Source organism: Periplaneta americana, chromosome 2, assembly GCF_040183065.1.
Source record: "Periplaneta americana isolate PAMFEO1 chromosome 2, P.americana_PAMFEO1_priV1, whole genome shotgun sequence".
NCBI lineage: Eukaryota > Metazoa > Arthropoda > Insecta > Blattodea > Blattidae > Periplaneta > Periplaneta americana.
This window is the reverse complement of record NC_091118.1, coordinates 161,652,035-161,669,692: the sequence shown is the minus strand read 5'-3', so window position 1 is coordinate 161,669,692 and position 17,658 is coordinate 161,652,035. Positions and strand designations below refer to the sequence as shown.

At 35.4% G+C, this 17,658-nt stretch overlaps 1 long non-coding RNA gene across 2 annotated transcripts; it reads left to right on the top strand.

Moving 5' to 3' along the window:
* Window positions 1-291: 291 nt before the first annotated feature.
* On the top strand, window positions 292-1,730 carry LOC138694728 (uncharacterized). Of its 2 annotated transcripts, none has more exons than XR_011331003.1 (2): window positions 292-605; window positions 1,194-1,730. It is a non-coding gene; the product is annotated as an uncharacterized lncRNA (long non-coding RNA). The 2 variants fall into 2 exon arrangements; XR_011331004.1 differs by having other exon boundaries at window positions 292-866.
* The last annotated feature ends 15,928 nt before the right edge of the window (window positions 1,731-17,658 follow it).

The window sequence follows — 17,658 nt, the reverse complement described above, 5'->3', positions numbered from 1 at the left end:
TAACACAAATACTGTAAAGACCTCTGGAAAATATTAAAGAAACGGTGTTGTTAAGGTGAGATGAGAGGTACAGATAATTATTTCGATTTTTCTGCGTGATTTGATATATAATTTATAGGAAAATTGTAACTAATTGTGTAATATGCCCCATGTGTCAATTTTTTTCTCGTCCCATACTAGTGCATAAAATACAAACACCTCAGAGACTATTTGGTAAGAAAATCTTGTTTTGGTATATTTTGTAGCTGAATGTCTGTTTCATAAGTTGGCGACATTGTTCGAGACTATGGTGACCGTTGCTTACGGGATTATACAAGCTGGCGCATAGCACGGTCGAGAGTAGGTCTCTGTGAGTCATGACAATTTCTGCCGCTAGGTTCGCCTCTCTGCCCTATGAAATGATGAATAGTACCATTACAAAGCATTGTGCATCGTGAAAATAGTTCGATTAATTGTGCATTACTGATTGAGTACGAATATCATAAATATGCCAAGCATATTACAGTGTTATTTGAAGTTTGTTCTGCTAAGTTATATTGGAAAATTGTCTGTGTTTTGCTATGTGAAGAACTCTGTACCAACAGGTCGTATCTTTATAGGTTAAGGTAAATGTCAAAGTTCTCTCATATAACAAGCAATGCTATGTTAAAAGTGGCGAATTGCATTTTCCGACTCTCGAATGATGTGACCCGAAATGTAAAATAATTTCATGCATTGTTTCACTTACCAAGCATTACTGATATAGGCCTAATGAAAATGTGAACGACGTGATGTAAACATTGAAGATAATGTTGTTACTGTTTTCACTTTCTCTTTTAGAAAATACCGACAAAAGTAATGAATTATCTTCATGCTGTACTTATTAGGTAATTAATGTGTATTTGTCTGTATTTTAGACCTGTGTATTGTTACGTAATTATCAGTGAATTTGGTTAGAGAACTTAACAAGGTTAGTATGAGATTAGGTAATGCACCTCAAACTGTAACTAATAATGGCTGCTGCCGAAATAGGCTGAGGTGGTTATCGTGTGAAACAAATTATATCTGGAATATCTAGTTTTATTATATACGGATACGTAAAGTTTTTTTTTTTTTTAGCATGTGTTTGTAATTTTGTGAGGTTATGTCTAGCCTAAGTTCTTTTTATTCTTGTATCATTACAAATACATTAATTTATTTTATATTCATTTCAGGTGTTACATCTATGGTGGCAACTCTACTTATGTTAGGATATGAAGTAACAGTACATATTCAACTTCATCATTTGCTAAAAATTAAAGAAAACTGTATGTGTTCGACTCATTCCATCGTCATTTCTTCTTATGTATGTGAACCACGTTCGTTCTAAAAGTGCTACAATAAATGAACACTATAGACAACGTGATGGAACAATTTACAAGTTACTGTTAAAATGCTCAACATTTTCAAGTGGTGCTATACCCATTGTTTCAAAATGTACATACATATTTTTACATTTCTGTAAGAGGTGTCATAAATTATTTCAGCATATTTGTAAATTCTTCAAAATTAATTCTTCTAATTAATACCATACAGTAATGAAATAATATAGCCTAAGCCTATATGTGATTTTATACTACCGGTATTGATGTTGATCTTGGTAAATTAATCCAATTTCACAGTGTTGTCTTTTGTATTGTGGTTCATAACAATTATAACAGTATGTACGTGGAAATGTTTTTAAAATAATAAATTCTAGCTCATGATTTTAAGTGGTCGTTTCAATGGGAGGTTATATCGGAAAGATGATCACAAATGGATAATTTACTGCAAGATACAAGAACTGAATATAAGTGAGTGTTCCGTTGAAAGTGAAAGTGAAAATTTCGTTTTACAAGAGCTAAGTAGGCGTACACGCACTAAAATACTACAGCGTTTACTATTACTATGCTCAATAGATTAATCAGTAGGCCTATAGAAATGTTTTCACCACTGCAAGAAAAAATCGCGCAATAATTATACTTCTCAGTTATTGTGACGTCCGTATTTTTTTTAAAAAGAGAGGGAAAAGTTAGGCCTTCTTGCAAATGCGTAATTATGAATTCAAGGAAATTAAAGATAATGCAGTACCTTAATTAGTTGCAATATCTTATTTAATAACAATATTAATAATATTAGGTGAAAAGGGAAGGCTATAGTGCGTATATGTAAGATGTCAAGTTAATTTATTTCCGGAAATGTTTGGTGTATGAACTGAAGTACAGAGCAGACAGTCCCTCAGTTTATATGTAATATGTTTTAATATCAAGAATGACAGCCTTTTATTGTAATATAATTGAGGAGTAGAAGTTTGGAAATTACGTCTATTGTCCATAAAATATTGTACGAAGCATTTAATAAGCAATGATGAGTCCTTTAAATGTCCCAAATGTCAATGTCTTTTAAGTGTTCTGCTATGAATATATAGGGCAGAACAGCGCTCCGAGCGGCGGAATTGGCATTACGAGGGAACCACTTCAGACTCGTTTTTCAAGCTCTATGCGCCAGCTTGTATAATCTCGTAAGCAACGATGGTGACTGACTTTGTTGTGAATTTTGAAAACAAATTTAGTATTCTCTATTTTTGAAAATGTAATTTTCCTAATGTTTACTTTGTCGCATTTTCTCAGAAATTAAAAATTCACAGCACATATGCATTTTTCTAAGAAACTAAGACGGCTAGAAGTATGAAAATTTTTACTGCATATCTACAGTATTACATTGATTGCTGTGTTCTGATTTCAGGACATTTGATTAAAAACTTTGTTGTGTAGGTCTATGGATATTAACGTAATTTCATTTTTCTTAAAAAGTAATCGGTTAAAAAGAAAATCATAGCCTCATATGTAATGTCGGTTTTGGAGCAAAATTTTAGTTGGAGGTATTGTAACAAGAAAATAATGTAATCTTCAAATTAAAAGCCATTAAATTTTATGGTCTTGAGCCACCTTTCAGCGAGGTTTGTTATCCTGCGAAGATACAAGTTTCTGGTTTTTTATGTGAAGAACTCGGTGATACCCATTTCGACGGTTTCCAAGTTTTGGAAATTTCTTCTGTGCAGGAAGCGAGTCATGGGTAGAAAGATATGGTAATCTGAAGGCGCAAGATCAGGGCTATGTGCCGGGTGTGGCAGCAAGTCTAATCCTTCCAGTTTCTAGATGTTTTCCATGGTTGTTCAAGCGGTATGAAGTCTCACATTGTCCTGTTGTAAAATACCTTTTTTTTTTTTTTTTTTTTTTCGATTAACTAACTTCATGAACTCGTTGTAGTTGTTGAGAATAAAAATTCGCATCGAATGCACATGCATTTGAAACAAACTCCCAGTGAATCAAACCTTCAAAATTCCACCAGACACATAACATTACTTTGGGATCGACAGATTTTGTTTAACGACGACTTTGGTAGGCTGATGGAGATCGAGTGTTTGTTTTGGTGTGTCACGGTTTCAGTATACATGCATTTTTCATCACATGTGACAATTCTTTAATAATTCATGGGATAAAATATACAGGGTTTCCGAGAATGAATGGTGGAGTTTTAAGAGCTCACTGTGAACCATGTACAGGGACATCATTTTATTTTTACTAACATTTTTAATATTAACCTGGTTATACCTTTTGATTAAGGATTCAGAGCCGGAAACACCGTTTGCTACCTCCTTCCACGATTGAAGTTCGATGTTACTGGCGTAAAATACAAACAAATCACTTTACTAGGTATAGGAAGGAAGAAAAGTAGTTCATCCATTTATGTAAACTAGGAGATATCGAAATTTAGAATTTGATCATTTTCATTAGCTTTTGTTTAATCAAAATACAGTACTGTATTAACAATAAGTGTTTTTACTCACGAACTGAGTTATTCATGCGAACGTATTCATTATGCAGTGTATATTATACTATCTACAGCACATTAGAGATTGAAGATAAATTGAAAAATAATCATAAGATGGATATTTAAACACATTTTTGAAAATGGTGGCCGTTCATTTAGATACAAGCTTCAGTTCTTTTATGCATATTATCGCACTATAGACTATTGCATCTAATGCCAATTACCAGTTTCGTCCTTCGTACTAGTAACTCATGTTGAAATAATTCTATACCTATTATATAAAAGAGTACCTTACGTACAGTAAATTCAGTCTTCACCTCTGTCCGACCCGCACAGATAACATTACTCAGACATGCTATCTACTGTCCGTCCAAGTGGTTATGTCGGAGGATCGTAGAAAGGGGGGGAAATCACGTGACAGTTAATTACTTTTATTTAGGTTATTTTAAACAGTTGGGGTGAGGGAAATCGGGATGCGACGTAGGCAAACGGACGACAGTACCTGTGAGAAAATATGATTCAATATTGATAGCTCTTTCGTCACTGGAAAACGCGAACATATTTCTGGAACGTACTATACTCACTAACTCAATACTGTTTGTGTTTACTACGACCTTAAGGCGACTTTGACTGTATACGCTTGGTACTGTGAGGAGAACAGTTGGAAGTTTACTAGTAGAAGGGGTGGGAGTGAAGTACATTAAAAAACTCAGGTACAATAAAAATAAAATGATGTCCCTGTATTAATTATGTGTAGTAGATTGAAGGTGCCTGTATTTAGTTCAGCAACTCAGTTTGCTTTCACGTCATTGCTGCATTGGAAGTTATACAGTGTGTTTCAAAAATACGGGGCATAATTTCAGGTATGTATTTCCCACATGTAGACAATCAAAATAGTTCATTACAACATGTGTCCGGAAATGCTTTATTTCCGAGTTATGGCCTTCACAACATTGAAATTCACCGGAACGTTTTTCTTTCCGCAGGTCGTTGCCGTCAAAGGAGACATTAAGAGGGCACTCTGACAGTTCATTCCGAGGCGAAGGTTACATTCAGTGTTGTGTAGGCGTTAGACTGTGCGACATGTATTCAAATCAAGAGCTGGCAGAGATACACTTCATGTACGGTAAGGCGGACGGACGGCAATGCTGCGCTGGCTCGTCGTTTGTACCAGGAGAGGTACCCACAGCGACAATGTCCAGATCGGAAGACATTTGTACGTCTCCATTACCGTCTGTGCGAGTATGGAAAATTTAACTCTCCTGGTTTGGGAAGGGGACGACCAAGATCTACAACTCCAGATGTACAGGAGGAGATTCTGGAGGCTGTGCTTCTATCAGCACACGAAGGGTAGCGTTGTAAGTCAATGTTCCTCATACCACTGTCTGGAGACTGTTGAAAGAGTATCAATCGTATCCTTATCATTTGCAACGTGTACAGATCCTGTCACCAGCAGATTACCCTGCACGAGTTAGATTCTGTCAGTGGTTCTTGCAGCAGTGTGGTGTAAATCCGAACTTTCCTGCCTTAGTATTATTTACAGATGAAGCACAGTTCACACGAGATGGCATAACAAATTTCCACAATCAGCATGTATGGGCGTATGCAACTGTTCCATCTCATCACCAGGTGCGGTTCTCCCTCAACATGTGGGCCGGTATCATTGGTGATCGATTAGTTGGACCCCATGTACTTGTAAACAGACTTACGGGGCAGGTGTACACAAACTTCCTGGAAAATACCATACCTCATGTTTTAGAAGACACTCCACTGATCAGTCGTCAACACATTCACTTCTTGCATGATGGCGCTCCTGCACACTTCAGTCGTACGGCTCGCCGGTACTTGGCTCGAAGGTTTCCTGATCGATGGATAGGTAGAGGTGGCCCAATTGCTTGGCCTCCACGCTCACCTGATCTGAACCCTATCGATTTCTACTTGTGGGGCCATTTAAAATCATTGGTTTATTCGTCTCCGGTACCTGATTTGGAATCCCTTCGGAATCGAATTGTGGCATGTTCTTGGGACATACGCAATACTCCTGTAGTTTGGGATCATGTTCGCAGGTCAATGAGACATCGATGTGAAGCATTTCCGGACACATGTTGTAATGAACTATTTTGATTGTCTACATGTGGGAAATACATTCCTGAAATTATGCCCCGTATTTTTGAAACACCCTGTATAACAGTCCCGTGTTCACAGTCCTCAGAAGTTTGTTCTACGCCGTAGTATGCACTGGAAGAAATGGTGAACGAGAGAAGAGTTCGGAGCAGAAGATATCAGATGATAAGCGATATTAAGATATATGGATCATATGCGGAGGCTAAGAAGAAGACAGAGCATCGGAAATATTGAACAAAGCTGGGTCTGCAGTGAAAGACCTGCTCTTGGACAGAACACTGAATGAATGAATGAATGAATGAATTAGGAGTATAAATTAGCAGTACTCATGTTTTATGAAACAATATTGTTGCCATAGTGTTAAGTAGTACACCTAAATATGATTCTTGCAGTGCTAACTACTACAGTATTTTACACTGCTATTTCTTTGAAACAAGTTTCTAGTTTTAGTGGCCTAATTTTGAGTTTACACTACTTGCATATAAGTAGACTGCTACTGTTACGAAAACAGGCCCTGGTCTGAAGCATACAGTACTATGTTGTAAAACAGACTACAGTAATGTATTATTTAGATACAGGGACATCATTTTATTTTTACTAACATTTCTAATATTAACCTGGCTATACCTTTGGATCAACGGTTTAGAATCGGAAACACCGTTTGCTACCCCCTTCCACGACTGGAGTTCGATGATACTGGCGTAAAATACAAACAAATCACTTTTCTAGGTATAGGAGGGAAGAAAAGTAGTTCATCCATTTACGTAAACTAGGAAATATCACGCTTTTGAATTTGATAATTTCCATTAGGTTTTTGTTTAATCAAAATACAGTACAGGATTAACAATGAATGTTTTTACTCACGAACTGAGTTGTCCATGCGGACATATTATACCGTCTACAGCACATTAGCGTAGAATATAGAGAATTAAGTTAAATTGAAAAAAAAATTTCATAATATGGATATTTAAACACATTTTTGAAAATGGTGGCCGTTCATTTCGAATCAGGCTTCAATTCTGATGTGCATATTATCGCACTATAGATTATTGTACGTAATTCCAATTACCAGTTTCGTCCTTCGTACCAGTAACTCATGTTGAAATAATTCTGTACCTAATCTATAAAAGAGTACCTTACGTATTGTAAATTCAATCTTCAATTCTGCTCCATCCGAAAAGATAAAATTACCCAGACATGCTAGCCTTTACAGAGAGGCGAATAGAAACAGGTGGGGGAAACCGGGATGCGACGTAGGCAAAAGGATGACAGTACCTGTGCGAAAATGATTCAATATTGAAAGCTCTTTCGTCACTGGAAAACGCGAACATATTTTTGGAACTGTTTACTATGACCGTAAGCCTACTATGACTCTATATGCGGTCTTGGATCTGTGTGGAGGTCGGTTGAACTTCACTAGTAGAAGGGGTGGGAATGAAGTACATTAAAAAACTCAGGCACAAGAAAAATTGAAGTAAAAGTAAAATGATGTCCCTGTACTACTGAAGATAGGAATTTACCCACAGGGACTGCAAGGTTAGATATGCATAGGGTGTTAGTTGTTGAAAGAGAGAGTGAGCGTACCTAGCAATACAGGTGCATGTTAGGGAACTCTGCCGTGGTATAAGCAGGGTGAGATTGTAGCTCTATGTGGTTAATCAATCAACGAATCGCAGTTCAATGTAAACAAACCAATTACCGTAGGACAACGCTGAACCCTACGCACGAGAAACGTTTCCCCATTCAATTGCTGCGATACACAACACATTGCAGTTGTAACCTGGCCATACTTCAGGCTTTACGTTATTCATGACGTAACGACAGTCTAAGCACAACTAACATAATATCCTCATGTTGTGGTAGAAATTCCTACTTTTAGATATCACTTATAGAATCTAGCAGGACATATTTCCACGGAAAGAGATCCGAAAATACCCAGGAGAAGATGAATAGTTAAAACTGTTCGTAAACCTACTAACTAAGAATATACCAATAAAATGAAGTAACAAAGGAAATTGTATCTACTAGATGAGGTTAAGTCAGTAGTCATGGAGAGTACGTACCTGTCTATCCTAGGTAAACCTTTGCCTCCCACATATTTGAGTCCATGTAGAGTAGTGTTTTCGCAGAAGTTCTGCAACAGTTGTCCACATCCCAGACATCTACATTTAGCAGGTTTAGTTCCATGCCTCAGACCACGTCCATGAATGTTGTGTGAGTAGCGTATTAAATCGGCTCTGCTATAAGCGTGACCTGTAACTAATTCGGTATTTAGATTATCAAATAACAAATTTTACAAGTGAATAGTCGCTATTATTTTACAGATAATCATGAAATTATTAGCAAACAAGAACATATTTTATGGGGCGTGTTTTCCAAGACCAACGAAGGAAAATTAATTTTGTGCGAGATCGTGCGTATTTGCTTGGTTTCCGCACAAAACCAATCCGCGGAAAGTATAAAATTCCACATTCAGTATTCCCAACCTAACACACATAACAATTTCCTTCTTCTTACCGCTTAAGTGACATATTGATTTTACTGCTTTAGGCTTCTAACATATTATTTTTAGAGACATTCACTATAGTAATAATTATAAATTGGAAACTTACCACTGCAATTTCACCTAAATTGCACTGTTAATTATTGTTTTTAAATATTTGCAAAAATTAAGTAAACTCTACAACTCCACTAAAGTTACTGGATTCGTGATGCAAGTAACATTAAGGAAGCCGTGAAAAAATCAACAAGATTCCAGATGCCGATGTTATTACTGCAATATGTTATATAAATAATATTGTTAAAATATTAAAATGAAAAATAAATCATTACATAACCTTACCGTTTGTTTTAAGTTCGCATTTATGGACTAGGGGAAAAAAGACAGACGTATATCACGGCTTGCTGGAGTATAGTAAACACAGAAAACATTTTAAAGCAACATTGTTGAAGATAGATATTTTTGTTTTACAAATTTGCCGTCATTGAACAGAAACCAAGATGGAGATTTCATTGCAACTAATTAGAAATTTGTCTTTCAGGTATGTAATAAACGATTTCGCACAAAATAATGTACGATACACGAGCGGTATGTTTTCTTTCAATTCTCGGAAATTAAAAAAGCTCAACTACGTTTCGCTTTTTCAAACTTTTCCTCGAACATGAAAACTTGAACATACCGCTCTTGTAACGCATATTACTATTTTGGCGGATCGTGTTTTTTAACAATCTTACCGACGTTCTTAGTAGGTCTTGTAAGTTAAACTTACAACACAAGTGCGGTAAGAAAATAACAAATGAATAACACCTATCAACAAATACGAATAATAACAAATGAATGACACCTATCGACAAATAATAAACGGCGATCACACATGCAAAAACAAAATATTTATTTAAATTAAAAATGATTAATAATAATTAATTTTTTTAAGATCGGCCAAAATAGTGTGCAATACATGTGTGTTAAGTGTATTACAGAAACTCGAAAATTGAAAAGACTCGACTTCGCCTCGCCTTTAAAACTTTTCCTAGTTCCTGTAAATCTCACTTACCAAATATTTTGTATCGCAATATACTATTATGTGTATTTTTAGTAGAGGAAAGTATCACTTTGAAGTTTAATGGGAATCACAAATGTACGTTCTCAGATAGAGTTAAAATTTTCTATTTTCTGATAGACTTGTAATAGGCCTACTGGTACTTGAAGAAAACAGAACAGTGAACGTAATCTGTATATGTAATGAGTAAGGAACGGAATTTGGAGTAGTAAAAGCTAGTATTGGCATCTACACAGCCATTTGTTTACAACCCTTTATACCAAGTCCTCCCCTTCATGACATACTCGCAGATCTCTGCACGTCAACAACAGGTGAACGGGACAGTTGTCGCATAAGAACTTCAACATGCAGGTTTGCAGTTCAGCGTAGTGAAGTGCAGGTACAATACCGAAAGTGTACTATATATTTACAAATACTATATTTGTAAAAGCTAAGATCGAGTATCAAAATTCAGGAAACAATTCCCTAAATTATCGCTTCCCCATGTCCAGTTCTTATGAGATGGAGGTCATGGTTAGAAGCTTGCAATAATTATTATTACGCACATCACCTCCAATCTGTGAAGAAAGTGGTCCAGTCTTTGGATCTTGATGACGCGGCTGCGATTCAAATATGCCAGGAACTGCTAAATGATAGAATAATCAAAAAAGAAGTCATGGATATTAAGTCAAATTTTTTATATTTACCGGATGCCATTATTCGATTAGTACAGTCAGGAGTAGAATTAATTGAGCAAATAAATATTATGAGTACTATTGTAAAAAAGCTCAGTGCAGTAGAAGGTGAAGTAGGAAAACGTGTTGGTGAAAAAATGAACAGAGTTTTGATTAAAAATGATAGGTACAGTATTCTTAGTCGGATTTCAGATGCACTAACAAACACGTGTCCCAATGACGTCATTCAACATGTGAATTTAATTGACGTATTTTGTTTCAAGTACTCTCCAATTGTCTCTGCAGATGTAGAGCGGAGTTTTTCCATGTTAAAAAATTTCCTTCCTTGCAAAAGAGCAAAGTTGTGTTTGGAAAATTTGAAAATGATATTTACAATTTATTATAACAAGGCACAGCAGGAATAATTGGTTCATCACCGAAACATAGCATTAATTGAAAATACTATTTCGTTGATTCTGCATTTTGTTCAACATTTAATTTTATATATATATATATATATATATATATATATATATATATATATGTATATTTCTAAATACTGTAGCGTACGTTGTGTACATATTATCATAGTTCATGATATTGTAAATAAAGGTTTTAATATAACGCGCTCCTGACAGAAAAACACACATATTCAGAGGCGAGTTCCATATAGAAGACAATTATCAGCCATCAAAATTTTCATTGACACGCGAGGACGCAGAGATTGATATTTAATTATGTATATTTGTAATGTTGTTTATTGATATCTTGTGCGTTGCCAGGAAAAACGCATGTAGTTCAAAGTGAAATGCAGATTATGTATGTAGGCCACTATATGTCATTAAACTATTCCATATGTTTATTCTGAAATACGTTTACAGCACGTTGCGTGTAAGTTTGTATGAAGTGAACTGTACTCGTCCATGTTCTGTGACGCAGCTCGCTTGACAGTCACTGAGCTACGGATATCTATACTACGTTTCGTCATTCTTTATAATACTCCAAATTCCTTTCCCTAGTAATGAGTGTACGCTTGAAAAGAGGTTTCCCTTAGTACGGTGCTATTCAAAAAGTGAGATGGGCAAGTAACAGCCCGCTTGACTGTGATTCAGTAGCGTCAATTTTCGGCAGTAAAATTTCGTGACTTATACATAACATTACAGATGTAAATTATTGCTGACATCCTACAACACCGTGCAGCATGATTTTCTTTGAATTGAAACTAAATAGTGTCTCTTATCGACTTTTGTGTGCTGATTACGAAAATGTACTTAGTTTTTGCCCATCACATCAGAATATTCCACAATTCACAATTTTATTTTTAGTTACGGGACGCGGGGACTTCTACATTTCTTGATAGATTTTGTTAAAATTTTTACTGTCAATTAACTGCATTAACAGTAATAATTAATAATATTACCAAATTTGAATTTAAACGCACTAATAGTTATTAAGCTATTATTTTAAAAATATTTTATATGTAAATAATGCCAATTAATCAAAGGTTCCCCACTGTTTTCTAGATATAACATTAAATGTAATAATATTTCTTTTGAATATGAATTACAGTCATAGAAATACTTTTACAGTGAGATATTTAGTGTAACTGATTTTTTTTATATTGTTACTTTCAGAGAAGTTGCCAATAATTTTATTAGATATTTATTAGGTTACCGGTCTACACTTCTCACTTTATAAACAATGAAGTATATAATTGAGTATAAATATATTTTATTTTATGACGAGCGCTTTCGCCTTACGGCATTATCAGGTCTCTTATTGACATAACTGGAACACATTATGATATATCTGGTGACAATATGAAACATGCATGAAATATAACATTGTAACAAACACTAGAAACTCTGGTGAATTAATATATTTTTTTTAACATGTCAGAATACGTAAGTGATTTTGTGAGGCATTTTGCTCATCATTGATTATTCAATATACGAAAACAGCAATATACACAATATTTTATACTGTGGAAGGTATGTCATAAATCTTTGAAAGTTGATTAATAACATGGCTAACACAATCTTCTTTCTTCTCGTATTACAAATTAAAGACGTCAACGAACTCGGTCTGTTTCTCTACACGAACCTCTCACTCTCGCTACAACATTGCAATCTGCTTGCATCGTTCAGTGGCTTGAAATTAGTCGTTTTTTAAATTTAAAAAAACCGTCCACGCTATTAAATACGTCAGAGGGTAATTTATGATTATTTATTAGATTTTCAATCGATATGGACAAAAATCACGATCCTGCTCGCAATAGTTACGAATAAGAGAGTGTGGAATTCGGTAATTTTAATTAATCTTTCAAAGAAGCATTCGTTAAATAAATTAAATTATTAATGGCAGGTTTCACCGATCTTCGTTATCATTATAACATCTCATTAAATAATTTAATGATACTTTAGTCAGTTTTTGTTTCACCAAGCATCATTATAGCTTAAGCCTTGGTTTTTCTGAACCGACGAATGCGACGTGCGAGATGCGAGGTCCGCCTCGCACAAATTTAGACAACATGAGAGGTAGCGAGTGGTTTCTATAGTTGCGAAGTACGCAGACCTCGCATCTCGCAGTTATAGAAACCACTCACTATCTCTCCTGTAGTCCGAATTTGTGCGAAGCGGGCCTCGCATCTCGCATTTCGCATGCGTCGGTTCAGAAAAACCAAGGCTTAACGCATCTTTAAACTGATCGTTAATTTTGTTAGGACCTATTTCTTCGCATTAAAACAGTAACGATGCGTTAAGAAGTCAACAACATGGCGGACGTATTCGGTGCTGAAATTCTTTATTTAGACCTTCAACATAATGGCAAACTTATATGAGGGAGTCAGAAGCAAAGGGGTATAAGTGCACTTAAGTTATTTGTGAGAAAATGTGGTTGAAAGTTGATTTCGTAAATTCTGTAAAATTTTTATTTCAATTTTAGTGTGTGATGTGGTTAAAAGATGTACCTCTTTGCTACTAAAATTTTAAGGGCCATATTCATAGAAATTCTTAGCGCGGGCTTCCGGTGGATGGTCAGCGAACTAACATTTTTCGTATCCATAAACCTGTGTTAGCGATATGATATAATATGAATCCTGTACAAGTAACCAGTCGATAGCCGGGGCTAGTTTAGCACGGGCTAGTGAAATGTCTATGCATAGCACCCTAAATGTTTTAGCTTGCCCTGGATGCACTTAACTCATGTTCTTAGAAATGTCACTTGTACCCCTTTGCTTCTGACCCCCTCATATGTGGGAATACAATCGGAATAATGATTTAGAAGTTTTAAGTGATAAAGAATTCCACAAAAGCTACATATTAAAGAAATAAGTAGTGAGAATGATTCTAAAAGAAACTGATTATACTTTAGAATACGACAGATAGAAGTCGCCCTCTTAACGCCTCTTCAACAGACTCTTCTCGCTTTAAGAATTTATGTTATGGGAAGTTTTGAAATAGTAATTGGTGATATGAACGGCGTGTCACAAGCTGTATCGTCTAGGTATGTAAATAAAGTATCAAACATACTATCAACATTACGATCACAATACGGTACATTAATTATTTTTATAATATGCTTATAGCTAAATTTGCTGTCGTCATTGACAACGACAGATTGTGTACATGTTCCAATCGTATCTCCTGGCAGTAATATTCCCAAACGATTCTGCAACAGAAGATCCTATTTTTCATTCAGTATTCAAACAATTTTATATGCAAAGCTCCGCATAGAGAAATTGTGGCGAAACTAGCGCTGAGGTAGTTTCCTTCGTATTCCGCTTATACACCTTGCACATACGAATCTGTGACAGGTTGGGTTTGGTTAGTTTAGGTTGCTGTTGTGCCTTGCATATACGATGAACTGCATTTCCACAAAAAAAAAAAAAAAAAAAAAAAACTGATAAATTCAACGATTTTCATTTCCGAAATCACCAGAACTATCTCAGCGCTAGTATTACCGAAATTGTAAATCGATGACCAGCACGATAGCACAACATTCCAAATATGTAAGAGGAGGATACCTTTTGAACTGGGAAGGATGCAAAGAGGTTTACTTTCAGAAGACAATGGATACCTTTTAAAATCCAATTTAATGACACATCTCCTGAATCCTGCCACACAAGCAGGGCAAATTGCTACAGGGTATGTAAATCTGTATAAAATATAGTGGAAAAGTAGTATACAATTTATGGAAGAGGCGATTTCTCGTCCTAAAGTTAGTTCTAAGAACAATAAATTGTGACATAAATTCTGAAGCTGTTCTCCTTATCGTCTGCAAAATTCTTCTTAGATTTCCTTTCGAAGTTACCATTTAACTGCTCTACATTGCTCCTATTTACATATGGAAAACTATTTAATTCATTTTCATACGTTACAAATCTCTTCTTTTTTTAACGTTATTGCATCCATCTTTTTGTTTTTAATTACGGTATGACAACATACTTTGTTTAGGAAGAATATCAAGAACTAAGAACTTTTAGATGTTCTTAAAATTGATGTCCCTTACCCTTTTGCCTATCATTGTTTCCTCATGTCAAACAAAACAAAGTCAACCGTGATCATATGTAACCAATGAAATTCGTGATTTCGAAGCCATGATAGTATGAGGAATATAAAATGCAAGATACAAGTACGAAATCCTCACGTTAGTAAACTCTTCTTAATTTTAAAGAAAAGAGGCTTGGTGAAACAAACAACTTTGAAAGAACTCGTTAAAATTAAACGACCCGTTTGTTGACAAGTCAATTGTGCCGATTTAAAGAAGCTTGATGAAACCGGCCATTAATGTCACATTATTTTTCTGATGACCTAAAAGTAAAAATACAATTATATTTTATTACTTCCATGCACGACGACAGTTAGTAGCCAGTAACTCAGTGCTAAAACTCTAGTGACCAAAATAACACAATAACACGTAACCTATAACATAAACATTTGAGGGGCTCGGACGTAAAACATGGTAACTGACAGTTAGGTCAAAAATGAGATATGTAGCGTATGATATGGTATCTTACATTCTACGTCTAATGCAGTAGTCAGTTTTCCAATATCTCAATAGATGGCGGAAGTATACAGATTTTACTTTCCTGGTAACTATACAAACTGTTGCATGTGTAAATGTTTACCTACCTAATAACTTCAGAACACTAAATCGTCGTCACTTACCATGTTTTACTCCCGAACTCCTCATTTCATGTGATCAAAGGATTCCTATGAATCTCATGTCACTTTTTAAAATTAAGGTGTTGTATTGAAGTTGTCTCTACCTCTGTAATTAATTAATAAAAATTTTAAATTAACTTGTTTATCAATGAATGTTAGATATTGGTGCAAACTGTACAGTTCACTTACCTATGTATAAGTCGTCTAAATTACGACTTTGATTTATAGAATTCTGCATTGTGTTCGGTTGGTTGATGGCTTGTTTTTTCCGTTTGCTTTGCACTAGTTGATCGCTCTGTTTTGGTACCTGTGCTTGGTGCCACATCTTGAATCTTGATTCAGTTACACATATTTCCAGCTACACAGGTAAATGCCTGATAGAGCTGACGTCCAGTTACAAACTTGAAAGCGTTTCCTTTTACCTAGATTATGACGGAAACGTAATTATTATCTTATTAACAATTAATTAAAAATCATATAGAATACACCTATATGATATTATGTATGGTGCAGTTAAATTCGACAAATCAATTTCGTGTACTAATACCAATAATAGGAGTTAAAAACAAGACAATTTAAGAGTAAGCCCATGTCTATATATACTGCAAGAATGATGGATGTCATTTAGAATACATTTTGCAGGAGAAGCAATTGAAAGTTTGAAATGCTTAGCGCTCAAAGCTTAACTGTGATTTTCCGATCATTACTGGACAATGACTATCAGTGTTAATGCCATATAACTCTATATGTACACTCTATGTGTCTTAAGCTATGCATTGACAGTCTTGGTTCATTTTCGACAAGAAAGTGACATCCATCATTCATGCAGTGGACTCTTCATATGGCATCTCGATCTTGATGCAAATTTTTTCTTTACGTTCTCGTAACACAGTAAAGCTAGTCATCGAAATCCGCTAATGTCCTGAACGAGAGGCAAGGTTATCACTGGAGTTGGAAGTTCCACATTATCTCTTAAGTTACATCCTAGATCATATATGTAACAGATAACTCCTCGCTACGTTAAAATCGGCAGCACTTTGGAGAGAACAACCGCCAGGATCGCCATCCATCCACCGTAAACGAACACGAGATGGCAGCACAGTCGCTAATGCAATTCAAATGGGAATTACGACGTGACTCCTTATATAATAACTAGATGGCAGCGTAGTAAACCTGTCAAAAGTTGTTATTCTCAAAGCCTATAAGCCCGACATATCTGTTACATATATGATCTAGGGTTACGTGCACACAGGATAGAACGTGAAGTCGACCTGGTTGGCAAGTTGGTATAGCGCTGGCCTTCTATGCCCAAGGTTGCGGTTCGATCCCGGGCCAGGTCGATGGCAGTCGAATGGAGCCGTTGTAATACTGTCCCAGCAACGGGTGGGGGAACTTTGCTTGAAGGGCAAATGTAAATGTTATGTTGGATAGAATACAATGTACAGTATTATTATTTCTCAAGTGTAGACAAAATAATACTTTTCTTAGGTCTATAAACAGTTAGGCCTACTATTTAGAGCAGTACTATTTACAAAGGTACTTTTGTAGTAGTACCAATAGTATGATGGTGTTGGTAATGGTAGTAGTAATATTAGTATTGGCCTAGTAGTAGCAGTAATAATAATAATAAGAATAATAATAATGATAATAATAATAATAATAAATAATTTATCAGAATATCAGAACCTGCATTTGCAAATTACATTAATTACAGTACAAGGAAAAGAGCCGACATAAATACAGTAATATTATAAAGTAGGCTTATAAGTCACAGAAATAAACTTGTCTTATTTTCAACTGGGCTATTTTACGACGCTTTATCAACTGCGATGTTTATCTAGCGTCTGAACAAGATGAAGGTGATGTCAGCGAAATGACGTTGTAGTACTACTAAGATTATTTTTGACATGTTCCATATTCTAGCTGTGAAGCGATGTAGCGAATACCATGGAATGTTAATAAATACAGGGACATCATTTTATTTTTACTAACATTTTTAATATCAACCTGGCTATATCTTTGGATTAAATGTCTAGAACCGGAAACACCGCTTGCTCCCCCTTCCAAGACTAGAGTTCGATGATACTGGCGTAAAATACAAATCACTTTACTAGGTATAGGAGGGAAGAAAAGCAGTTCATCCATTTATGTAAACTAGGAAATATCGCAATTTTGAGTTTGATAATTTTCATTAGGTTTTTGTTTAATCAAAATACAGTACAGTATTAACAGTGAGTGTTTTTACTCACGAATTGAGCTATCCATTCGGACGTATTCATTATGCAGTGTATATTGTACTGTTACAGCACATTAGCGTGCAATATA